Genomic DNA, 26,889 nt, shown 5'->3' on the forward strand with positions numbered 1-26,889 from the left:
GTTAACAACAGCAAAATTATACTTGAGAATGTACTGTTTGAAAATGATCAGCGCAGAATAGCATACTAGATACAAAATATCTGGAAGACACCTCAGGAATGACTCAGATATTCCTGCAACAAAAATGTTCCTGGAAATGGAGGGAGGCAACTCCAGGCAAGCAGAGTCTAACCCTCCCAACAGCTGTTTCCAATTACAATATTCAAACTAGATCAGCAGAAACACCCCATGACCCCGAAATAGATAGGATACATGAGGACATAGGATGGGATACATGATGCCAGCTGTTTTAAGAACTGGAGAGTAAGGAAGTTTTTTAGGTTAGATCAGCATTATTGTAATAAGTGTCATTCCATGTCTCAAGTTTGACTAGTGTTTTTATTACAGTTTAAACATGCAACATCTGTCAAGCTCTGCATGAAGTAACATCAGTATTTTATTAAGGTAGAACAAATATTTAAAATATTAAATAATCACTATAAATTCTATGTAGTAGCCTAAAGGAGGAAACTGAACCCAAATATTCAAACCTACCTTAGAAATGACCAGTCTCATTAGACAATGAAACAGGCCACCTGAACCTCAACCTCAGAACAAGTTAGAAATGCTTTCACAATAAGTCCTTTCCTTTCTCCTGAAAATAATCCTTTGACATAAACATGTTTAACTGGGAATTAGGATTCATAGCTTCCCATGACTTTAACATGCAGTTAAACCACATCTGAGGTTTGGTAAGAACGCTTCTTTCCAAAGCTAAGTGCACACCAGAAAAGGTAATTGTCTCTCCCACACCCACAAAACAAACTTACTAAGGTGACTACATATTTACTAAGAAAAGTAAACAGTAGAAAACTGACTTAAGCTCTATCTTTCAGCAGCAGCAAATCTCCTCAGGCAAAAGACCTACATGTCCTGGCTTCTTGAGGCAGGTACTTCAAACTGTAACTATATCCAGGCACTGAAACTGGAAGAGTCAACCAGTGAACTCTTCACCAAGTAACTGAGGCCCCATCCATCCTATAAATTACATCACGCTGCTACAAAGAACAGTGGTCCCAAACACCCGCAGCTCTGTACTCTTAAGACATCATCACAAGAATTGCGATCCCTCCAACAAGTAATCATTAAACCACTAGCAAACAGTAAACAAGTACACAGCCTTCCAGCAGTCTCCCCAAGGCTCCACAGGGCCTTAGTGCCAGCTTCTGGGCATAGCCATGAACTATGCAGCAGCTTCTGAATTGAGACTAGATATGTATTCCATATGTTTTAAGTCATCATTTCAGCCTTTAGTTTCCAAAAAGCCTCTTTGGCATCCCACAAGATGACTTCTGCGGAGGCACTTCCATAAAGAAATTTCTTGAAATCCATATGGAACAGCGCAAGAAAACCCTGACAAACTGAATAGCAGAAATAGTCTGGAACAAAATCAAGGTCTTAAGATTTTAAACCTTGCAGTGTACTGAGAAGAAAATGAAGCAGCTACATAATTGTCCACAGAAAGAGCTGACAAAACACACACTTGAGCCCAATCATGTATGTCTGCAAGGCTGATATAAACTGAACCTGCAACAGTCTGACTGATACTGCCATATCCTTCCTTCCAGTAGCACTGGTGTTTGCAACAACTAGGTAGCAAAGCAGTTTGGAAGTTGATCTAGCCAAAAATTAACCTATACTGGTTTTTGGACAGATTAGCTACCTAAACAAGCTTGCTGGCACTAAAGACAGACCAGAAAAACACAGAGCTGACCATAGGGAAAGCTGAACTGCAGCACCTCCAGTCTATAAACACTGTGGAAAAACAATGCAAGTGTCAAAGTTCCTCAACCATAATTTAGCACCTGTTGAAGATTCCTCCCTTTTTATAAGTTATGTGATGACTGTTACAGGACATTTGGAAGAATTCTAGACACTTGCAATGGTTTATCTGGACTGATCCAGAGATCAGTGGGAAAAGCAGCAAACTCAAGCACAGCACCTAGGTTAACACAAGCAGCTAGCTTGTTTTCATAGTTTGACTAAAGTTACACTGTGATGTAATTTTGGTAATATACATATTTACATGACAGTCTAGAATAGTGTTTCTGCTTCCTCAAGTTCAGTACGTGGCTGGTGCCCTATCACAGTCTATTCTAATCACTGAGGGAACTTAGCTTTCTGAGGTTGACAGTGTTGAAGTGTTGCCTTAACACAAAGTGTAAGAGTCATGTCTTCTCTTAGATTAAATTTCTAAACATGGAGGTCTGTAATCTAGAATGTTAACAGAAGACATTCATTTTGTATTGATTTAACCTTATATACCATGAGGAGAGAATTAACAGTAATGGCAGTCATGGTAGAAGAATGAACAATTACACATCACTAGCCTGTCAAAGCTACCCACACTAGAGACTTGCATGGATTCAGAAGCAAGACAGACAAACAGGTACAATGGTACTACAGCCAATTTTCTAGCATAAGCAAATCTAAGGAGGAATGATGGGCTTAAACAGAAGAGGGGGACATCTGCAGAAGAGGCTCCCATACCAAATACCCATAATCAAGCCTCCTGACAAAAGTCAAGTCACATTCATGGGAGCTCCTATGTAAAGCACCTGCTACTACTGAATTTTATTCAGCATTTGATATAGAACAAAGACACTTTTTTCCCCCTTCATAAAATGTAAGAGGCAATGCATAGCATACAAGGATGAACATCTCAGGGTCTTAAGTTAGTGCTGTTCAACTGAGGGAAGCACTTCAAGGACACATTTGAGCTAGTGTCACCTAAGACATACTCGCTACAGCCATTTTCACCCTGTGTTTCAAGTGCACGAAAGCACATTTGGAAGCTAACTTTTGACTGATAAGTCAGGCATCACTCACACTTGCACAGAGCTGCTGCTTCCAGCTATTCTGGAAAGCAACAAAAATGGAGTTCCCTTGAAGGCAATATGCCAGAGCTTGCAGCATGAGCCTCAGCAGTTCACTTTTAAAAGCAGTTCAAGAGCTCTGTATTCAAAAGTTGCCCACAGCATATTCAGTATCATAAACCCAGGGTTTTTGTCAACCATGCTTCAAAAGAAATCTCAATCACATCACTGTGTCCTTTTTGCCCCTGTACACTTAGACTTCAACATTCACTGAAGAAATTTAAGGAAGATTTAAATGTAAGCATTTTGAATTGGCTTGATGAAGTAAATTCTTTAAACAAAGTCTGAAAAAGGCTTCCAAAAGACATACTTGAAAAATAAGGTTTGGCAGAACAAGTCCATAAATCAGGTTCCCTCTAAAACAAGTATCTTATTTATTGTTAACAACCCTATACTCTTCCTTTAGTTAGAAGTTCAGAATATCAGATGTGTATTTTCTAGGAAAAGCAAATATCCATATAGTTATTATTACAGCCAGAAAGGATGACTTAAGATCCACACTCACCAAACCCAAAACTCCACCCAAATAGTTTCACTGCTCTATAGGCAGGAAAGTAAACACGTGACAGAGAAATCTAGAAACAAATGGTATCTGCAAAGCAAAAACGAGCTTCCACTAGGCTCACGCAGGCTGCACTCAACACTGTTATGGAATCTACAGAAGGGATGCCATCCACATCCCTTCTATAGGTTAGGGTTCCGGCTGGCAGAAGCAGCCGCCTTGTGTTGCAGCCATCTCGCTTCACAGTGAGACAAGTTCTGATGCTGATAGGTCAGGGAGTTGATCCTGCTCAAAACAACTTACTTTGCCTCATTAGCCAGTCATATAGTATTACGGTGAAAACTCACATGAACACCCTTAAATTCTTTCAAGGTATTAGCACAGACAGAATGAACACAGGAGCCTTGTTTGAATAACACTCCTATGAAATTCTTGACATAGAAAAAGTTTAAGCTTTCAAATAAAGCATTTGAGGCAGGCACTGCCTTCTTCCATGTGGTTAGTGCCTAGCTGGATGAAGTTTCAACAAAAGCAGAGTAGGAATACCAAAATACATTATCCTTCACATTTTATTAATTGGCTGCTGGCAATGAAGGATGCAGGGAACAAGTGCTCCAGCAGGTGCAAGCACATTTTTATCAAAGGCCGCTGCACAAATGGTGCAAACACACAGGACCGAACACAGGTCATTAAGCAAGAGACATCAAGAAGCAGGTACCACCAAATTCTCTGTCTCCTCTTCACAAATACAGGCAAGCGTTCTCTCTCCCCACAGGTAGACTGCATCAATACGCCAGCCAAATGGAACCTAATAAAATAGAAGCATGTTGGATTTTGCATTTCAAAAAAATCCTTTTATTCCTCTAAGGATTCATCCAGCTGTAGCAAATAAATTTCATTAGTGAAATCTGACTTGGCAAACTCAGTTACTTCATTCATTTTATGACTTCGCCATCTGTTTTACCACCCAATTACAAATGCATAAGTTCTCTTTTGTAGTAGTATTGCAAGAGCATTACTTTTGTAGCCATATTTTGTTCCAGTAACTTCTCCTCCTGTTTACATTCTATGCAGAGCAAATTGCTCCTCCTAAAATCCTAATCATTTTTCTGTTTTATTCAGGGGAAGAGGATTTCATATGCATAACTCACTGAATGAGACTGATTTGCAAACACACAAAGACTTGTAATTAACCTTTTGAGTAGGTGATTCAAGGACACAAGAGTTATAGACCTGATGTTGCATGGTAATACAGCATTCATGAAGTTGAAACACTGTTTAGTCTGATATGTCCCTATTTTTAGATGCTGTTTGTTCTAAAACTATTAGATCTATGATTTGAAAAATCGGTAGAGTCAATCTAGTAGACCTAAAAGACCCAATCCAGCAATTAACTGCCTTTTAGTTCAATATATGCTTGCCAATCATATGATACATGGTAGAGTTTCATGGCTATTTCACATATTGTGGGCATAAAACATGCAGTAGCTAGACATAGATGGCATTTAGTTCATGAACTTAGTATGAAATTATTAATATTCAGGTCAATTTATCAGTTTCCACATTAAGTGACAGTGCAAGGTGATTTTGACCTTGCCCTGCTTAAAATACTGATCAGACTTTTCTTGCAGTACCACAGAATGTATTTCCAAGTTAAATGCTCTCAAATTGTAAAGTAGTAACTTTTTAAAAATGCTTTTTGTTCCTATTTTAATTCTTATACCTCATCATGCATGATAATTCAGAACATTGCAGAACTGTTAAATGACTTACAAGAATGTAAGTGTATAAGTTCTAAGTTTTAACAGAACAAGCTATCTAAAAAATGTTCTTTATACAGCAATGTATGTGAAAATCATGGATCAATTTCTGAACACAGAAGCAAGCATAACATTCATTTGGGTATCAAGTAATCTATCTGGGTAATCAAGTGAAGCAGCTATCAAAAACATCTGATAAACAACCTAAAAATTAGTTTTGTAACCACACTCCAAAGGCAAGGAGTCTTGGAAAAGGCACCATTAAGGATGGTACGCTATTGCACATCACTAGATGGGTCTCAGGTGTGTCTCTCTTCCTATGGCCAAAAATGCAATGCAAAAGCTAAAGGCATTCCAGTGGTGGTCACAGACCAAATCCGGTTTATTTTAAAGGTCAGTCTCCTCAGGGAAGAACTACAAAGAAGTCTGTCTATGGTGAAATCTGATATCTTAATCAACATTTCATTGATTTAATTCTACACATGTTGCAACACTAAACACTACCAAGTGTGAGCTGTATTCCTTTCTGTACACATGAACTTTTAAATTCCAGTGAGAAGTATGTGACCTAATACCTTTTCAATATTGCATGGTGTAATACCGGATTTCCTCTGGCCTACAAAATCTTCACTGCTGCTGACTTATGAAAACATTTTATTTCCAGCTGGTCACCTGCACACTTCCAATTCAGCTGCAGTACTTCTAATAACATCAGTTCTCCACAGAGTCAGAAACTAATTTTACAGTTTTTTAACCCGAGGGCTTTATTTCTTTTACCTTAATACAAACACAGTCAGAGTCCTGCATAAAGTCTGGAAAAGTTAGTGTTGTTAAAACCCATTCCTGTTATTCACAGATAACGGTCAGCATGAAAGATCTTAGTCTGTTGAGAAACAGAAATTATGTTCCTGAAAATGTCTCCTTCAAACTACTGTCAAACCAAGAATAACTATGCCATCCTGACTGGGTTAGTTATGACCATTTCAGTATTTTATCACATTGTATTTCACTGTTCATATTTAAAAAGAAAACCCAAACAACCTAGTATTTGGCTACAGGATTGTTTCTGCTTCAGTCTCTCCTCCCAGAATTATGTTTACCCATATCTGTAAAAAAGTCTTACCTCCTAAAATTGTAGTAAAACCTATTAGAAAGATTACAATATAAAACTTTGCTCCTCAAGCAATGGATGGTTTTCTTAAAATTTACACTTAAGATGACTAGAACTAATTTGCTTTTGCAATGCTTTTCAGAATACTCCAGCCTGAAGAAACTCACTTAAACTATGCATGTTATACACATGGCCTCAGTTCTAACTCATATACCTTGAAGAGAAGAATGCTTTTGTTAGACTATTTCATTCCTCTATCCATTTTGACTGCAAGAGCTATAAAGCTTAACCTTTGCAATACAGAAAATGCAACAGATATAGGTTAACCTTCATTTAATCTTAAGAAAAAGATGCTCTTCTACTAGAAAAGTTCAACATGTGCCAATGCAAGTTACCTAAAAAGATCAACTTTCCCAATAAGATCCAATGAAAAACTTTAAAGAGACAGGACAGTAAAGAAGTTTCTCAAAATAAAAATCTAGACCTTCTACAGTTTTTGAATGATTCTAAACATTTCATATCTCACTCTTTGGGTCTTGGGCAAAGAGGAGTTGAGAAATTCTAGCATTTTGGTGACCAGCTGCACTGTAAAATCTTTCCTTTAAGCGTAACTGTAAGCCCATCAGTAAAACTAATAACTACATGTCCAAAGTTAGTGATTGACAGGGAGCCAGTTGCATGGGAGTATGCACACAAGCTTTCCTAAAATATTTTGTGGGTCAGCTACTGGCCTTTTGAAGAACACCATCAATGTACAAACTATAACCTCCCTTGCTCTGAACACAGGAAATACCAGTTGGCAATGCCTGCAATGCAATTCTTTAACAAAGCACAGAGACATTAAAGATGTACAATATATATTGGTTAAAAGCAAGTATTTTCCCCTCGCAGCAGTAGCAGACGGGTAAAAAGTTGAGATCATCACTAAAGATCCAAGATATTATCAAAACAAGATGTAAGAAAGAGGACTGAGACATAGCTTGGATTAGGATTTGGAATTTAACTCCTCCAAGTCCAAAACACAGCAACAGTTCCTGCCTAAGTGTTGTGGCACAACCATACCCAAGACAAGTTCTTCCCAGAACGAACACTGCATCTGGAAAAATCATGTGGTTAACTTCACCCTTTTTAATATTTCTGAAACAAATGCACCTATTTTTTTTTAATTGTTCTAAAACCAGTCCTTTATATTACGCTATCCACTAAAACAAAATGAGTACTGATGCAAACCAAATTAATAATTCAGACTAGCAGCTTTCTTATTGTTCTTTATCATGGTCTTTTACTTTTTCATTATTGTTCTTATCACAGTCTTCGTCAAACAGGGAAAAACAATCAAGTACTAGCATTTTATGCATTTCAAGTCAGTGGGCGCCTTCCTACCCGGGTACTCCAAAATGTTGCAGGCCACACCAAATTTCATTATGAAAGTTACATGTAGCCATCTTTTCTTCCTTGTAACATTAACCAATTAATAATATTTTAGAGGGTGAACTTGCTTAGCAGAAAGCAGTTCACAGAATCATAGAACAGTTTGGGTTGGAAGGGACCTTAAAGACCATCTAGTTCCAACCCCCCTGCCATGAGCAGGGACACCTTCCACTAGACCAGGTTGCTCAAAGCCCCATCCAACCTGGCCTTGAACAATTCCAGGGATGGGGCATCCACAGCCTCTCTGGGCAACCTGGTCCAGTGCCTCACCACCCTCACAGTGAAGAACTTCTTCCTTACAGCTAATCTAAATCTACCTTCTTTCAATTTAAAACCATTACCCCCTTGTCCTATCACTACACTCCCTGATAAAGAGTCCCTCCCCATCTTTTCTGTAGGCCCCCTTTAGGTACTAGAAGGCTGCTATAAGGTCTCCCCAGAGCCTTCTCTTCTCCAGGCTGAACAACCCCAACTGTCTCAGCCTGTCTTCATAGGGGAGGTGCTCCAGCCCTCTGATCACCTTTGTGGCCCTCCTCTGGACCCCCTCAAGCAGGTCCATGTCCTTCTTATGTTGGGGGCCCCAGAGTTCAGCACAGTACTCTAGGTGGGGTCTCACGAGAGCAGAATCACCTCCCTCGACCTGCTGGTCATGCTTCTTGTGATGCAGCCCAGAATGCGATTGGCTTTCTGGGCTGCGAGTGCACGTTGCGGGGTCATATTCAGTTTTTCATCCACCAATACTCCCAAGTCCTTCTCTGCAAGGCTGCTCTGCTTCTGATATTTAGCCTAATGCATCTGCTCTTTAAATTCTGAATTACAATACTGAACTGTATAGAGGAGTCCAGAGTGCTGTGTTTTCCTTCTAGGTTAAGTTTTCCTGTTTTATTATACCTTACTTCCAGTGCATATGAATGAACTGGAATCTCAAAGCCATCATGCCTGAGCAGCAGCAGACAAAAAATACACAACTTGGAGCATGAAGGAAAGATGCTTTAACAAATCGTACTCATACAGACCAGTGCTGCATCACTGACTTCACAATGTGAACTATATCAATGTAAAACAAATTTCATATTCATTTTCAAATCAGTGACAACTTAAAAAAGGTAAACATATAAAAAGTCAGAGAATTCAAGTTGCAATAAGGTGTACTGAGCTACCAGTCATGACCATACTGGACCAGTCACTGAAGCACTGCAATGAACTCTTAAATTGGATATTGTTAAATATAAATTTTGATCTTGCAGAAACCAGTTGTTAAGAGTGTGCAATTTAGAGAGTTATTTCTTAAAATATAAGAGTTCCAAGGATTGGAATGAAGCTTTATTTGCATGTTACACTACAAAGGTGGAATTGATTTAGGTGGTTAAGTGTGTAAAAATTTTATAATTTAGTGGTGTCATACCAAAATAGCTCTTCCACACAATAACCACCTTAATTCAGTATCTGATTTTGCTTACTTTGATCTCCATAGGTAACAGTGACAGATGGTTAAGGATGAGCTTCTTGGGTCCATCTACTCAAACAACTTCCGTGGCGTGACCTCACCAGTCAAGGGTGGGTTTTGTGACTGACACAGCATGCCTGCAGAAGTCTATCACATTAACATTGTTCTCCTGTCTGTATAGTTTCTTTTATTTTGAGGTCTGAAATAAATCCCACCAGGGAAAGTGTTGCTGGAATTAACTACTTCCATACTAAAAGCTCTTTCAGGAAACAGCACAGCTATACCAACAGGACTACACTGGTACAGCCCTGAAATGACAGATGAGCTTTACTCTGCACTGTCTGATGGGCTTGAATGGGAGTACTAGCAAAGAGAAGGACTATACCACACATAGCTGGCTTTTAACACTCTTCACAGAAGTTTCACATCTGGAAGACTTCCATGTTTACTGCACTCTGTTTAACATTGACGGAAACATTTCTGCCTGCCTATATGTGGGTGTTATACATAAGCATTCTCAGACTGCTATAGACAAGGATCAGAGTTAAAGACCAAGTCTAACAGTGGCACAGAAGGGTATTAAGTTAGCATTTCAGAGAGTAAAATGAAACAGGTACCAAGGCCTGAATGCATGGCTGATCCCTGCTACCTACCTACTAAGCACAGGTGCCAAGCTCCTTCGCAAAATCACATTTTCCATAATTTGCAGGAATACTTGTTTGGTCATACAGCGTATTTACATGCCATTTTTTAATGAAACCTTGTGGGCCACCACACCAGACTTTCCCACACTCTTGCATCAAATGATGTAGTAAACTTACTGTTATAGAGAAAAATACAATACATTAAATGAACTGTACTGGTAGGAATTCAATGTATATTGTAATTGCTTGAACTAAGGAGCCAATATCACAAAATAAGCATCATCAATTCTGCTACAGTAACGACTGCAGAGTTACTATGCAACCAACTCTCTTTATATCTCTTGTTTGTACTACCTTCTTTGCATTCTTGGCTCCTCTCCATATTAGCATTATAAACTGATTACAGCATAGCTTATTTTGAATTCTCTATAGTAACTGTCTTTTTCATTACATCTCTTTATGTTGTCTAACCTCTCCTACACACCTCTTTCTCCATTTTTCCCCTCTACACATAGCCTAGACACTTCAGCGCTACCAATCTATTGCCCTAAAGGTGCTGGGAATTTTGATAGACACAAAACTAATCCTAAACAAAACACTAGTAGTAAATACTAGGCCACCCTCTAGGCAAAGGCAATTAATTCTCTCATTGGGTCGTTCTAAGGCAGCGTTACTGAGCCTACACTATGTTCTTTCCAACTTGCTCCCAACCCTCAATCCAGTCCTGTTTTTTCTGTAGGAATTTCAGATTTTTTTTTTGCTGCTGCATAGCAATTCTAAGACTCAAGAGTATAAGCCTAACCTGATGGTTGTGGGTTGCACATCTACCAAAGAGATTCGACAAGCAGCTGTGCCCACTGACAAATCCTTGGTTGGTAGGTGCTCACTCCAAGTCACAATAGTTAAGAAAACATGACAAGAAGCAAACCAGGATTTAATAACTCCCTGGTCTGTCTGCAAGGCACATTTGCTATAGTTAAAGTGACTCTAAGTTCTTTACATCCACAAGGACTATAAGTAATTTCAGATTCTGCAGACAGTAAGACTTACCAATAACATTTTAGAACTACCCTGAGAGCTGATTTTAAGTACTGCAACACACTAATAACATATAACCATTTCTTCCCTACTTAGTAATTTATAAAATGTAAAACATTTTGTAGAACGTTCAGTGTATGCACAGTAATTATACCAACTGTTCTATTTTCTTGGTCCCTCACATGAATTCTTCATAAGGTAGGAAGGAGACTTAAAACAGTTGTCCCATAATTGCGTGTGTGATGTGGGCAGGCTTTAATATCTTCACAAGAATGCTGTCACTAGCCTACCAAACTACCTTGTTCACCTAAAATAGATTTCAATTTAGATGCAAAGTAATTTCAATAGCTTGGAGCCATTAGAAATTTACCATAAGCTGGCTGTAAGCACTCTCAAGGCTGTGGGGAGTTCCCTGTCTAGAACACATGTGATCAGCAACTTATTCCCAGGACCACTATATCCTAATAGCCCTTGCTAGGGTGTCAAAACAAACAAATCTAATCACAAAGTTCCAGCATTTTTCTCATACAATTATTTGTTCTTCAATTGTGAAACTGCAGGGAAAATAATGCTGTTGGCAATTAGCCAAAATGCAGTTGCCTAAACAACTTTTTATGTAACAAGACCCTGTACCTACATTATTCTTTGATAACGGAGACTGCCATACATCAGTTTCTAAGACAGCAACAGCCTTTGCCTCAGGAATTGTTTTCTTGCAAGTCAGATGCACTTGAAATTTAACAGGAGTAAAAGCTCATCTTAGACAGAACACACCTGTTTCAGGGTAATCCCATAGAAAAAGTATATGCAGGGATGTCAGTGCATGACTTAACTGAGGTTAAGAACACAACCGTTCTTATGAAAGTCAGTCTGAATACAGAAGACACATGGACCACTGCGAGGTCTCCAACAACCCTTACTTAACGGTCTTTTATTCTTCCTTGGTTGCTTTTAGCCAGCACTGCCTTATCCCCTCAGCCACATCTCTCCCTGCCCTGCTACCCCAATTTTTTTTTTCCCAAATAGCCTACTATTCCTACTATTTCTATCAATTATTTATGTGAAGAGTACATGCCCACAGGTGACACAGATAACAAATGCACAGCTAGCAGACATTCTAGCTTTCTCTTTCATAGTTAAAGATTCTCTCTTTAAGGTCTGTAAAAAAAAAAAAAAAAAATTACATTATTTCAAGATTGCCAAAGTGCACGCAACTCAAAATACTGACTTCACCTTAAAATGGTTATATTTTTTCCCTTCCACAAATTCAGAAGAACATGACAAAGCGAAGACTGAGATCAAGGATTCTGCAGCAGTAAAGGAATGCATTCACTATTTAATATCACAGCTTATTTAAGCTCACAGTTGACCTCTCATGCAGTGGACTGAAGGCTTTTTTTGATCTTTTTGTGCAACAGTATGTCATATTCTCCCATTTTTACAGATAAGAAAAGAAGGTAACCATCACAAGCACTGGCAATCCCTGTAACTTCTACCATTCAGAGGCTTCCGCAAAAACTGTTTCACAAGTGTCTCAAAAGCACAGACTAAAGGGTTTAAAGCTACATCAGAGATTTACGTATCACATAGTTGTTCTTCATTCTATTAAGAATGCTCACAATTTTCCAGAAGTGAAATGTTGAGATATGTGCTATTAAATAAGTCATCTGAAAAGAAGAATGAGTATTTTTAATTAAGAATCCAGTTATAATCACTATTTTCGTGATAACTAATAGAATGCCAATATCTTCTCCCAGTCCATGCAGCCCCTCTCCCAGGAGCTCCTCTCTTTTCAGTTTAACTTTCATTGGAAAAGACAAAGAGTGACTGATAGCTTTTTGTGCAGACCTCTCCATAACCTATCTTCAGACACCGAAATGCCAGCAGAGGTATGCATCCCTTTCACTCGTGGAAGCATAACGGTTTTCACTGCAGAATGCAAAGTGCCTCTCCAAGGAGAATTGGAAATGCAAGCTTGACACAAAACATTGGGGTCATTTTGAGTCTGAAAATAAACATTTTGGCAGGACAGTTCAGCGATGCTACAAAGCAGGCACACAGATCATACATAAAAACCTCTCTCCAGGTGACTCTTGGGATAAGGATGGCCCACTTAACATCTTCATTTTTAAAGAGGCTCAATTAAGGGGAAGGAGCTGAAGCTATTCACTTCCATTTAAAAGAAGCCCCAAAGTAAACACCAAATTATTTACCTAACCAAAGGCGTGAGCGTCGAAAGGCTCTTTTATTTAGAGAACTCAATAGGCATACATTGTACTTCTTCCTTTTGTTGCAGGGAAGCACAAGCTGTAGTTACCGGCAACGCCTTTTAACCTAGACCACTACAGAAAAGAAGAGCACACGAAAGCGAGCAGCAATTAAACGTTACAGAAACGCCGCTCTTACTCATCCTCGGACTGCAACGCGCGCACACAGACACACGCACGCACAGCGGCTCCGGCGCCCGGCCGCTGTCTGATACGCTGCCACGGCAGGAGCCGCCGCCGCCGCGGCTGATCCGTCCAGCCCGGCGCGGGCAGGCCGGGCCGGGGAACGAGTGCCCCGGCTCCCTCCCCCGCCGGCCCCGAGGCGCGGCCCCTTTGTTCGGGCGAAGGCGCGGCCGCGCTCCGCCCTCCGCAGGTGCGGGTGTTGGCCGCGGTCACCCCGCGCCCCGGGGACGGGGACGCCGCACCTGCCTCGCCCCGCGGCAGCAGGAGGCGGCCAGACCCCGCCGCCCCGCCACGCCGGCGGCTCCGCCGGCCCCGCCGCCCCCCTCCCCGCTGCCCTCGGCGCCCGGGCGGGCAGCGGCAGGCCTGAGGCGGGAGGCCCCCCCAAGGTCGGCGCCCGTAACCTTCAGGGAGCGGCCGGCCGGCGGGCCCCCGCGGGAGGCTGCGGGCCCCGCCCGCGGCCGCGCCCGCCTCTCCCCACACCGCGGGGTGAGGTCGGCAGGCACAAACCGCCGGCCGGGGGCGGCAGCCGCGCCCCGACACCGAGCCCCGGGCGGGGAAGGAAAGCGGCGGGCGCGGGAAGCCCCCTTCCGCCCGCTTCCCCCGCACCGGAGCGCTTCCCCCGGCGGCGGGCGGGAAGGGGAGAGGGCGGGCGGGAAGGGGTCCCCGCGCTCTTCCCCTCCCCAGCCCCCGGTGGCCAGGCGGCTCCCGGCGGCGCGGCCCGTCGCCCCCGCGCTGCCCCCGGCTCACCTGCGTCGGCGTCGGCGGGGCGAGCTCCGCTGCCCGCTGGAGGAGCGAGTGGGGAGTGGAGGGCGGGGCGGGCGAGGGGGGAGCCCTGGTGCCGCCTGGCGCCGCCCCCGCGCGCAGAGCCGGCGGCGCGCGCGCGCGCGGCCCACGGCACGGAGGGCGGGGCCGGGCCGGGCTGCGCCGCGCCGGCGGCCGCCGCAGAGGCAGGAGCGTCACCGGGCGCGGCCCCGCCCCCCTCCCCGCGCGCGCACGCCAGACGGAGTCAGGCGCCGGGCGGCGCGCGGCGGAGGCGGAGGCGGGGCGGGGGGGAGAGGAGCGAGCGCGCGCGCGGCGGGGCAGAGGCCAGGCCGCCGGTGGTGGGCGGGCGGGCGGCACCCGCTTCCGGAAAGAGGCGGGGCGGTCGGGAGGCAGCTGCTTCCGGCAGAGCGCGCGCGGGCGCGCGGGGCCCCGCCCAGGAGGGGCGTTGGGGCGGGGCGGGGCGAGCCGTTGGGCGGCGGTGAGGGCCGGGGGCGGGCAGCTGGCTTTGCCCCGCGAAGCCGACCTCCGGGACCGGCTCGGGGCCTGCTCCTGGCCGCAGCTGCGGTCCCAAGCGGGGGACGGGCCCTCTGCCTATGTCAGCTCGGTTTGGGGCGCTGCGTCGCGCTCATCCCCGCGGCACATTAACTCTGGAGCCTAATGGTGGCAGAGTGCCTGCTTCTTCGCCTTTGTTTCAGCCGAATCTTTTAAGCGAGACAGTGAGACAAACATCGTAGCTTCATGTCCGCTCCTCCTTCCCCCCAGCTAATCCCCGATCTGGTGAATAGATGAGGCATGTTCTGCCATGGTAAGGAGATAAGTTCCTGACATCTGTCGCTGGATTTATACACACAATTATTTTTAGTGGTGAAAGCAGAACATGAGCTTTCCTCAAGGGACGAGTACAAGCTGAGGAAACATTTAATATACTGAGTTCAAGAAGAATTGTCACTGGCAGAAGGGAACATGAAGCACTGAGATTTTTAGGGGCTTTTTGTATAGTCGTGGACCACTGTGCATGAAGGGTTTTATAGATGCCAAACAAAGCGGGGAGATACCAGAAGAGAGTTTCCATGTTAGTAACAGTAATTCAAATAATAATGATGCCTTAATAACTGTATCTTTCACTGTTAAATCATTGACTTAAATGGGAGCTTTGCATAAACACAGCATGATTTAAACTCCTAAGTGATGTAATGGAACGTAAGCATAATATAGAAATTGGCAGCTCAGTATGTGTTTTTGTTTTATCAGGCTGTAACCATTCAGGGACAACACATATTGGTTTGAGCCCTCCCCTCCTCCTCACAATTACTTGACTGAAAGCAGTTTCTAAGTTTGGAAATTCCAGTTTTTATCACCTTAGCTGGAAATCTTCGACCTCGATGTTCGCATCATACAGCCATTGTGCTCTTATTTGCAAAGCAGGCACACTTTAAAATCTCCCTTGTTCTCTGTGCTCAGTTTTCTGCAATTTTTGACATCTTGGACATTTAGCCAGTGTTTAGTCCATCTCCCTCTAGGATTTAGTTTCATTTGCCTCACATTTCAGTATGAGCTAATTTTTGCGTATTCCACAGAGTCTGAGAAACTGATAGCAATAAAGGAGCGATCCAGATGCAGTTTTTTCTGATTAAAATACCAAAATACATTCATTTACACAAAGAAATGTTGGATTCAGTTAAATGGGGGGTGGGGGGTGGGAAGGAAAGCTGGCAATACTGAGTCTACAGAACAGCCAAAATAAGACACAAAACAGTTTGGATATTTCATGACATGGAAAAATGTACATGCTAGATATGATTAGCCTTTTCATGAGACCACAAAAATGTTGGAAGAGTCTTAGCATGACCCTGTACACATATTGATTCAGGGGTCTTCAAGAAATCCTGGCCCAACATCTGCAGCCCTTTGAGTATCTATATACTGTATTACTTCTTAATACGTATTCCAGAACCCTTCTGTTGGAAGACTGGCTGAGTCATAGTTAAGGTATCATTAATACTGTGGTCTGCAGCCATTCAATACTTCCCAGAGCACAGAGAAGCCAAGAATGATTATTCCCTGTCTTCAACACCTGCATTCAGTCATGCCCTGAAATCACACAGTTTTAAAAATCATCACTTGCGGGAAAGGTGTCACTGGTGGTTGACAAAATACACATGCAGTCACTCCTATTCTCTCTCTCTTGTTCCCTTCATCTTTTCTTGACCAGTAATCGTACTCCTTCCCTTCACATTGTGTGCAAAGGAAGCTCCATTGCTGAAGTCAACCAAGTCTTTGTATTGATTTTAATAGCTGTTTGGATTGTGCCTAAAAAGTATCAAAGACATTCTTTTGGCCATTAGTGCTATGGTTCAGATCAGGAGTACACCTCTGAAACTAAGCTCTCGATTGTCCTGATTTACTCTGCTTTGATTTGCATTGTTGAGTGGTCTTGGAACAGGCAAACTGGATTTGTGTAGGACAGGACACTGAGATGCACTGCAGGAGTGCACCTTGGGCACTTCCACTGCTAATGGGCATTCTGTCCGGGACCAGACTAGAGCTAGTCCAAAATAACCTCCTCCCTGTAATACATATAGTGTGGTTGCCAGGACCTTGATACCAACTATTTCACTCTGTGGAAATGCCCCTTTTGCACCATGCTGCTTGTTAATGGATGTGGCCTTTGTCCTTTTGATCTCCCTTTAGAACTATCTTGTTTAAGACAACAAATGTCATTTTATTTTGAATTTTTGTCCCGTGGCCCAAGCTGCATATCGTAATGCAATAAAAAACAGTTTATAGTGTACCCCTCATCCTCTATTTGTAAAATGCCCCCTGGCACCTTGCCTAAACCAAGTGGAAAAAATGAGCTCTTTAATCCAAAACTAACAGAAATATTTCCATGAAAATGCATTACATTAATAATTCCTATTCAATTGTTAGCAAGTGACCACAGTGACAGTATCTCTGTAGCACCCGTGACATTTTAGGGTGTGACTCTGGCTCCTCAGTGTAAGAGAACAACTGGTCAGAGGAGAGTAGGTATTGCAACTATTCCCCTCCATTGACCGCATAGGAACTTAGGGTTGGGCAGCCCAAGGTAGCAGCATGTTTGAATTGCTCACTGATCTTTGGTGTTTAAATGCTACAGCGGGCACCTAAACCCCTATAGACAGTGTAGTAGACATTTGCAATGTGGCCCTAAAGTTGTATGTAGTGATTGTCCTTTGTTATGTATTAGCATATGTGCCAGTACAGCTCTGCACATAAAATACTTGCGGAGAAAAATTACAAAGTGTAATTAAGCAGAGTTGTAATTAATTGTGTCCTAGTAGTATTTGCATTATGTACCATAATACAACTAAGAAATCAACTGATACTGACAAGAATTTTATTTATTTTAAAAAGCTAAAGATAAGGTGGACATGTCAGACAAAACACGTCTGAATCTTTGGGAAAAACACTGATGTGCAACTTCCTTTCCCAGGGAACAAAAAATACTTGTTCCCTTACTTTAGCACACATTTTACAGCACACAATATGTGTCTAAAGTATGCATAATTTAACACTGTAATTTTATCTTAGATTTCTGTTGACATGAATGAATGAACCACGTTCTTTGGGAAACCACCTTACCACGCGTAAAACTTCTATTCCTCCTTCTAGATCTCAATAAATCATCCAGGGTGAGAGAGACTTCATTTTTCTAAGGGATGAAATAGAAAGGGAACAAAACCACTTCCCGGTTTTTGAGGGCACCCCCCTGTTTCAGCCCAGAATCGATTAGCCTGGCATCTGCTGGGTCTGTGGGTGTGCAGGCCTTTGTGTTGTGAAGTATTGCTGAACTGAAATCAATACAGGGAGGTAGGATTTCCTAGTATTATGGGTAATTTCTTCACTTTTATGCTGGTGGCACAGCTGTATTAGAATTTATTAGACAATGTTTTATTACCAACACATAAAAATGCATGAAATGTATTTATGATTTAATGGAGTTTCTAAGTAGCAGGACTGAAGGAAAGAAACCACCCGGCTCAAATCCACCATGTATTCTGGGGAGAATCACCCCCCCAACAAAAGGAAAGAGCTAGAAACTTTCACCTGCCTCCAGTTTGTACCAGTTGTGAAAAATCATAAGTAACAATGAGTGAAGAATATGGTAAACTGTTGCTTGGCTAATTATCAACATACTCATACTTTCCAAGTTTGTAACTCTGTGTGCTTTTGTGTGTGTTTATGTAAGGGATGGTCAGGTTTTAGGGACATACTACACTTGAGGTATTTAACTGGTATGCCCAAGTGCAGGCTGGGTACGTAGCTCCCACTTTACACAACAGAGAGCAATGGCTGCCTTGAGAGGGTGCTGCATGTATTGGGGGATTGAATCTTCTTCTGAGTATGCCTGTTTCTCTCAAAAAACTAGCAGGAGAATCTGATGTGACAAAGCTTATTTTGGTGCCTGCTGTTAAGCAGTACAACTCCAGGTCTTAGGGGACAGCCTACTGGATTGGGATTCAGGTAATCTTAATTCTACTCTGTGGTGCTTTTGGCTGGGATAGAGTTAATTTTCTTCATAGTAGCTGGTATAGGGCTATGTTTTGGATTTGTGCTGAAAACAGTGCTGATAACACAGGGATGTTTTCGTTACTCCTGAGCAGTGCTTACACAGCATCAAGGCCTTTTCTGCTCCTCACCCCACTCCACCAGCGAGTAGGCTGGGGGTGCACAAGGAGTTGGGAGGGGACACAGCTGGGACAGCTGACCCCAACTGACCAAAGGGATATTCCAGACCATATGACATCACACTCAGCATCTAAAGCTGGGGGGAAGAAGAAGGAAGAGGGGGACATTTACAGTGATGGTGTTTGTCTTCCAAAGTAACTGTTACATGTGATGGAGTGGAGCCCTGCTTTCCCGGAGATGGCTGAACACCTGCCTGCTGATGGGAAGTAGTGAATGAATTCCTTATTTTGCTTTGCTTCTGCACACGGCTTTTGCTTTATCTATTAAACTGTCTTTATCTCAACCCACAAGTTTTCTCACTTTTACCCTTTCGATTCTCTCCCCCATCCCACCAGGGGGGAGCGAGCAAGCAGCTGCGTGGTGCTTAGTTGCTGGCTGGAGTTAAACCACGACATACTCTTACAGTGTCACTAATCTGCTCTGATCCTGGCCAGTCCACTGTCTGTCTGTTTCCCATCCTAACTTTCATCTGCCTTTTATATTTAGAGGTTAAGCTCTACAAGGCAGGAATAGTCTTTCTTTCTCTATGCTTTTGCAGCACATACAACCCAGGGAGTATTTTTGTGATGTGCACAGATAAACATCAGCTATTCTCAAAATGAAGCAGTCCAGTCCAGATATTGAACACCACAAGTCAACACACACACACACAAAGGTTGTGTGGGCTGTTGCTCCTACTACTCTTGCTCAATGCCAAAACATCTTAATCTGTCAGCTGACGGAGGAGCTTCCCATCATCTGTGACTCCCTCCAAACCTGTCACAGGTGTCCCCCTACACTTGCAAACAGATTCATGCTCCCTAAAAACAAGATAGTGGGATTACTGTAATAAACTGTTGGGATGATACTTGCATTTGCTTAGCTCTTAGCTGTCCAAATGACATTATTCTCAGTACTCCATCTGAGCTAGTCATGGTGCTTAGCACTCATAGCTTTCTTACCGTTTTGAAAAGATAATCCATCCCCAAATGCTTTGTGCCTATAGAGAAAGTGCAGTGAAGTGACTTGAATAACAATGAATCCAAGAGTAATGATGAGTTTGCAGTCATTCATCTTGTCATTCAACAGAGCTAGGAGAGATTACATCATTCTAGTAGGTGACTAGGAATCTGGAAATCTGAGATTTGAGGGTTACAGTACAGTTGGTTTGTGAGATATTAGAATAGACAAAAACATTATTAGGAACATAGTTAAAGAATTACCAAATGTCTAAATATATACAGGCACTAAAATGTATAATACAATGTTTATTGCATGTATTTATAAAAAGTTTTCATAGTTTAATTAGTTTTGGTTTTATAAGATATGAAAAGCAGTATCAAATTGCTTAACCAATATAGAAGAATGTAAAATATGTAGTTTATAGGGAGTACCTGTCTACACGACACTGATGTAACATCTTTAACTGGCATTTGTTGGGATTGAGCTCCTTTATGGTATTGTCTTTCCTGAAAAATATGTCCTTCCCACATACTATTTTACTGAAATCAGTATTTGCCACTGTGTGCTGTTTCTTTTTTTAGTCTGCATGTTATATAACCCATATCCTGATATATATTCAGTCAGAGCACTTAAGCCTAACAATCATCTCCAAACCAATATATGTTTAAAATAGCTCAAAGTAGACCTAAAGACACTTCACTTTTCTGTCATGAAAATAACACTAAAAAATTGTAAAAATATTTTTTCTAATCTTAGAGTTGTTTATATAATTATTTCTCTCATCTTTTCCTTTTTATACCTTTTCTGCTTTCAATGTCCTTCCTTTTCTATTGCTCCTCTTTTTCATACTTTATATGGTTTCACACTTACTTCATAGTTTTTACATGTCTTTTTACAGCCTTTCCTCTTGTGTTTCTCCAGTCTCTTTCCCCATCTCTTTCTTTTTCTCTTTCTTTGAAGGTTTCCTTCTTACTTCTGGTGGAGATGTGCTATAGTGAAGTCAGGTAAACTGCAGTTTGGTTTCTAGTTCTGTGGCTGTGGCCAGCTTCAGGAGTCACTTCCTCTCCCCATCTCTCTGTTTCCCAGTCTGGAAAAACAAGATAATTAAACTGCCCTCCTGTGTGTTAACTTTGAGACATACAGGTGGAAATCTCCTTCAAACACAATTATTCTCTTCCTCTATTTCACCTCTTCTCTACCTCAGTTACCTCCTCTATGCTCATCATGATTTTCAGTTCCTCAACTAACTCTTAGCTCCCATTCTTTCCCCCCTTCTAACAGTAACATTTTCAATGTGGACATTCAACATATTATGGTTATTACTAATTCTGCAGATTATGTTCCACCTGTATTTGCTTTATTTCTACCCTGAAGTAGAGCTGTTGCAGCTCTTAAGTGATGGGTTCCATTGATTTCAGCTGACTGATGTCAGTAAAGAACATGAATGATGGTGCAACACCTGATTTTAGTTACAAAAATTATCAGAAGAGTCTTAGAGAGATGAGAGATGTAGGATAAGCAACAAATGTTCAGTTATGAACACCAGTTATAGTGTCCTATGAAACCTTGTAAAAAGAAAATGTGCACATGTGAAGCCAGCCCTCCCATTCATGAGGTGATTTAAATCATGGTCGCACGTCTCTAGTACCTTTGGGAAAAGACTTAGACAAGAACTACTTGGAGATTATAATATTAATGTCAAGGAGAAATCAAATGTTAGCTGTTATCTTGACTATGCTCTGAGGAAAAGATATGCCCTGTCAGTGTCAATGCATTTCTACATCCCTGTCTGTTTGCTACAAACCATTTTTTTGGTGTCTGTCTAAACAGCCTTTGGCTTTGAAGGATCTTAATCACCTTCGGTGACGAGTAGGAAACAGTCAAAGCCTGCCAGTGTTAAGTGCCTCAGATTACAGTGCCAGAAGTGCTATTCAGTAAGTTGTGAAGTAAAACTAGTTCAGTCTATATGGCTGTAGTGAAATAAAATGCAGACACCAACATTCTGATGTTACTCTCAGGAACAAAATATTTACACTCCGTAACTGTGGAGAAGATGTAGAGAGTGAAGGAAAGATGACAAAACATGTTGTAGTATTTATGGGTTGTAAAGCCATAAACTATAGACTGTATCAGACTAAGCTATGATTCATAAAAGCTAAGCAGCACTGGGTTTAGCCTACCTTAGATAGAAGAGCACCTAGGATACATAAAGGAATTGTTTGAATGCTCACCATTTTTGATAAACACTGATTCACATTCCAGTTACATGCCCATTTTATAGCTCTATCACTGCTGATCACTCTAAAATCCCATGGTACTTTGTGAAAGAACACAGTATTACCTCTGATCTCCTGACCAGGTATCAACTCAGATAATCACAGCAACACCTCTTACGCATCCTGCAGTTCTAACTGGAACCACTGGTTTTCACTGACCGCCCCAGGCCTCAATTCTGTATTTAGACTTACTGTGGGCTGTTATGTAGTTGCTGTTTTCTCTGATCAACAGTTCAGCTGAGGGTTTCTGGAAAGATGCAATTTCAAGAAAGTGCTGGAAGCAGGCCAGTAAAGATATTGCTCGTGATTTATTTTTATTTTTATTCTTTAGATGAAAAAAGATCAAGACTGGATGTAAGATTAATAGAAAAAAGCAACCTCCAGCCGCCAAAAAGAAACCAGAAACAAAAAAATACACCAATGTTGCATTGAATATCAAATTCCTGGAATCTTTTCCAAACTGCTGTCATTAAAATGTATCAACAGTATGCAAAGTTTTCCCTTGTTCTGTATTAAGACTAGAGTATTTGCACTGAAACAAATAGTTTACTTGAATTCATGCAAGAATATGAATGGAAAATACATTGACGCTTTCTCAGAAAAACAAAGTGCCATTCAGTGAAATGGAAAAAACATCAGAAATGCAAGAAGTATGAAATTACAAATGTTATTTTCATATGAATCAAAACGTTCCCAGGGCATGCATTGTAAAGCATGTTACGGAGTCAGGAATTTAGCAAGATGTGGAAAACCATTACAAAAATAAACAAAGTGGTAATAATAATGAATTTCTCAAAAGGTCCCTAAAGAAGCATACCAGTTTTAACCCTTTAAAAGGAGATAAGATAACCTCAAATTATTTGAGAGTAAGAAAAGATTTTTTTCTCTGGGGACAACTTATTTTGTAACTGTGCACATGAAAGTTTCTTTCAGCAGCAGTTTTTGCTGAACAGACAAAGAGAGTGATCTAGAGCAGGTAGGCATGCAGGATTCATGTGGTAATTCCTATTATCTTTTATACTAATGATAACGCTTGGCTAGTTGCTTTTTTTTTTTTTCATGAACTGACCCAGGTAAACATTTGTGTATCTAATATGCCTGAGATGCTATGATTAGAACATTTTTAATTATTCAGCACTCTTAACTCTTCTCTTGAGTGTGTTAATTTGATACGACAGTTCTGAATACTGGAACAACACCTTGATCCGAGGAGCTTTCTGACAAAGCCTAAGCTGCTGTTTCTCATGTATGATCTTAGTCAATGTTACAATTTTATGTAGATATGAAGGCTACTACTTGTCTTGGAATATTTGTTATGAAAACCTGGCACTATATTGCAGAAAAATGATGCAAATTCATCTACCTACATACATACATTGGAGCACAATGGAAAAGGTTATTTTGTGTTTAAAAATTAAAGTGAATTTTAGGCTTATCAGCCATGCTGGACTGTGACTACTTAAACTTCAAGTCCTCTGTTTATTTGCAGAACAGCTATTGTGTAGACAAGGTAAGCAGTGGCATGTTTCCCTCCATTATTTTGGAAGTGTTCTCTTCAAGAGGGTCACAAATATTTTACTTTTTTGCTTATTCAGGACATGATCAAACCACTGGAGTCAGTATCAAGATCACTGAGACTCCAATGAGCTCTGGATCAGGGCAAACATTTATGAAAATCACCACAAAAATATTAAACACTACCAAGTTGTGGTATGTCATATATGCACACACCCATTCACATGATCTGGACTGAGGCAGCCTACTTACTTTACATGTGCCATAGTACATGTTCTTGCCCACCGGAAAACATTTCAATACATTGTTCAAGCAAACCCAAGCTAAAATGCCTCTCTAGAAATGCTGAAAACATGTTTTTAAGTGGATGCACTAACTCACAGCTAAAGCTCATTATAATACCTGTAGTCACTTCTAATGTCAGTTTTAAAAATAAATGAATATTTAATAGCATAAACCAAGCTAATAATTTTAGGGAAGTGTGATCTACCATAAGTGTGGAATTACATCATCAATTTCTTTGATCACATTTCACTTCCTTTGTAAAAGCTGAAATGCAAACATATTTAACTCTTCCAGCTGCATTGACTTTCCCAAAGTAATATGCTTGACACCTGTCTGTTTGGAGACAAATACCACTTTTTGGCACATACTTTGTACTTCTCTTGGGATTCCTAGGTTCACACATAGTTTTTTCTGTAATCTTAGTGAGGCCACTGGACTATTTCCTTTCTGCTTATGTACCTGCATACAAGTCCAAGATCATCTCCTTTACATGTTATGAGACTGTTTCAGGCACTGCAGCATGACTGGTGACAGCTGAAAACAGAAAGTATGCTGTAAGACATCTTGAAACACTGCCACACAGGGTTTATGTAGGAGACATGCTCTTCTTGCTCTAGACCTGGCATTCCCTGGTGACCGAGTTTCAAGCTAGTGCCTATACAAAGGTCCAGGATTAAACCTTGAACCCCACACTGCCATCGTGCACTGATTCCTATATACAAGGAGACAAACAATACAAGGTGGCCACAAAAGGATGCACAAATACAGTGCAAACATTATAGATAGCTATAGTATCTTTCCTCCCCACCCCCCACCCCCCCCATCCACCCCTGAACTAGACTAAAAGCTCCCTTGTGGAGTGCTTCCCTGTTTTGCTGAGTGATTGTTGCTATCATACCTCCTCCTGCCTTTCTCAGTTAAATTCAGCCTTTTCCTGACAGTGCTACACCTTCTGAAAAGGTGGGGACAGACATTATGCCTTCTCCTTAGGACTTAGATGTGGAAGAGCATGGCTGACAGGGTGCTTCACTCCTTCTGAAAATTAGCAGAGTTGAAAGGTGATGTTGCTGTGTTTATCAAGCTTCTCAAGTTCAAACACCAACCCCTGGGGACCAGTTTTGTGAGGGAGTAAGCCTTCTGCCTTGCACAGCACCTGTGGGTGCTGTGGTGCAGGTGCTACAAATAGGAGCCCTGGTTTCTTTGTGGTGTGGATGCAGATGGAGGTACAGGGTGGGCTGCAGCCCTCCTGTAGGCATCAAGGTGTGGGTGAGTGGGAACATTAGTGGGGGCATGTTCCTCAGTAGGGGTGCTTGCAAGAGCTGGTCTGGGTCCACTGCTTTCTGTTTGTCCAGCTGGTGGAGGTGGCCTGCTTTATAGGAGAATGTGGTTTCTGCTCTCTCATCCTCCCAGCAGGAGGAAGATGTTGCCAGCCCCCACTCAGCATACCTGCTTGGTGTATGTAAAGGGTATAGCAGTCCCTCTCTTAGTCTGTCTTGCTCCCCCCCTTGCAGTACTGCTAGGTTACAGAGGACAATTCACTGGCTGTTGTGCCCTCTAGGTCAAAGAAGCGCTTTGCAATGTTTCTTCTGGTCCTAAGGGGCAGAGCAGAATCGGTGGCATGTTGCAGGGATGCAATTTCCTCTTATTAATCAGTCTGGAGACTTCCTGCCTGTCTCAGGCTGATGTATTAAGAAGTTTACTCCAGGCTTATTCTTGATGGAATTAGTGGTTATGGGTGTACCATGTCTCAGCAAAAAAACTTTCTTTGAGCCTCTGGATTCTGTGTAAGGCCAGAAAGAATATTTGTAAGGAGACTGATGATGGACTGAAAATGTTCCTTCTGGCCCTGTTCTCCTTCCTTGCTATCCCAATGAGAGAAAAAAAAAAAAAAGTAGTCACAACTCTGCATTGAGATTATCTCTCTGCAAAATCATAGAATAGTTTGGGTTGGAAGGGACCTTTAAAGGTCATCTAGTCCAACCCCCCTGCAATGAGCAGGGATATCTTCTACTAGATCATGTTGCTCAAAGCCCCATCCAACCTGGCCTTGAACACTTCTAGGGATGGGGCATCTACCACCTCTCTGGGCAATCTGTTCCAGTGCCTCACCACCCTCATCATAAAAAATTATCTCTGATTTTTTTTATCTCTAATCAAAATTAGCTCTAATGAGCTCTAGGTGGGTGTAGAAATCTGGGTGCCTAAAACCCATGGCAAGGCCTTGGTATTTATTAACAATACAGATATGAGATTGTGCATAGGTAAAGAAAGCCTAGTTGTTTAACAAGCTGAAGATCGGGCTGCATCTCTGTATTTAATATTGAGAATACTTGCCTATACAAAATCTCCCCCTGCCGTTTTTCTCTCAGAAGTCTTATAAAAATTAGATATTTGTATGCAAAAGTCAACTAAATGTTTTTCTGCCTCCTCTTTGGAAGCATAACACCTATGACCTTACCAAGTTTTTATATTTTTCCTCCTCCAACTTTTCTGGTTGCCAATGTAAATACATGCTGTTATATTTAGAATATTTTGACATGTTTTTCAGGTGCTGCGAGAACTACTTCTACAAATGCTTTAATGGAACAGTTGCATTTAAAATACCAACAAAAACCATGGACTGAAACTCTGAAACTTGTCCATTTTTGCATGGTAAGTATCGCAGATAAGGTGAGAGGATATGTGGCGTAAGAGCAGGTTGTCAAGATGGTTCAAAACCTGCTTGACTTAAAACAAACAAACCAACCCACCAAAACCCCCCCCAACCAACCCCCCCCCCCCCCCCAAAAAAAAAAACAAAACCCCCCCCAAACCCCCAAAGCTGGTGCCTATTATAGCCTGGCTCCTGATTTTTCTTACAATGCTGGATAAAAAAGTTTCCTGCATTATTTTAACACTTTAGAGGTTGTTTCTTGCATTATTTTAACTCTTCAGGAATTAGCACTGATTGTCTTAATACTTTAGGTTATTTTCCATTCATTATAATTAACATATTCATAGTATGTAAAGACAATTTCTTGCCCATAGGAATGAGAGAAAAGACTGTTTTTCAGAAACTGGCCTGAAACCTGCTATCTAGACTC

The 26,889-nt window shown here is 41.7% G+C and overlaps 1 long non-coding RNA gene across 1 annotated transcript; it reads right to left on the reverse strand.

Moving 5' to 3' along the window:
- Positions 1-498: 498 nt before the first annotated feature.
- LOC128145658 (uncharacterized) lies at positions 499-14,361 on the reverse strand. The gene is made up of 4 exons (XR_008236537.1): positions 14,046-14,361; positions 13,062-13,190; positions 4,136-4,225; positions 499-2,253 (listed from the first exon to the last, which is right to left on the reverse strand). It is a non-coding gene; the product is annotated as an uncharacterized LOC128145658 (long non-coding RNA).
- Positions 14,362-26,889: the final 12,528 nt, after the last annotated feature.

The sequence above is a fragment of the Harpia harpyja genome, chromosome 1 (genome assembly GCF_026419915.1).
Source record: "Harpia harpyja isolate bHarHar1 chromosome 1, bHarHar1 primary haplotype, whole genome shotgun sequence".
Classification (NCBI taxonomy): domain Eukaryota; kingdom Metazoa; phylum Chordata; class Aves; order Accipitriformes; family Accipitridae; genus Harpia; species Harpia harpyja.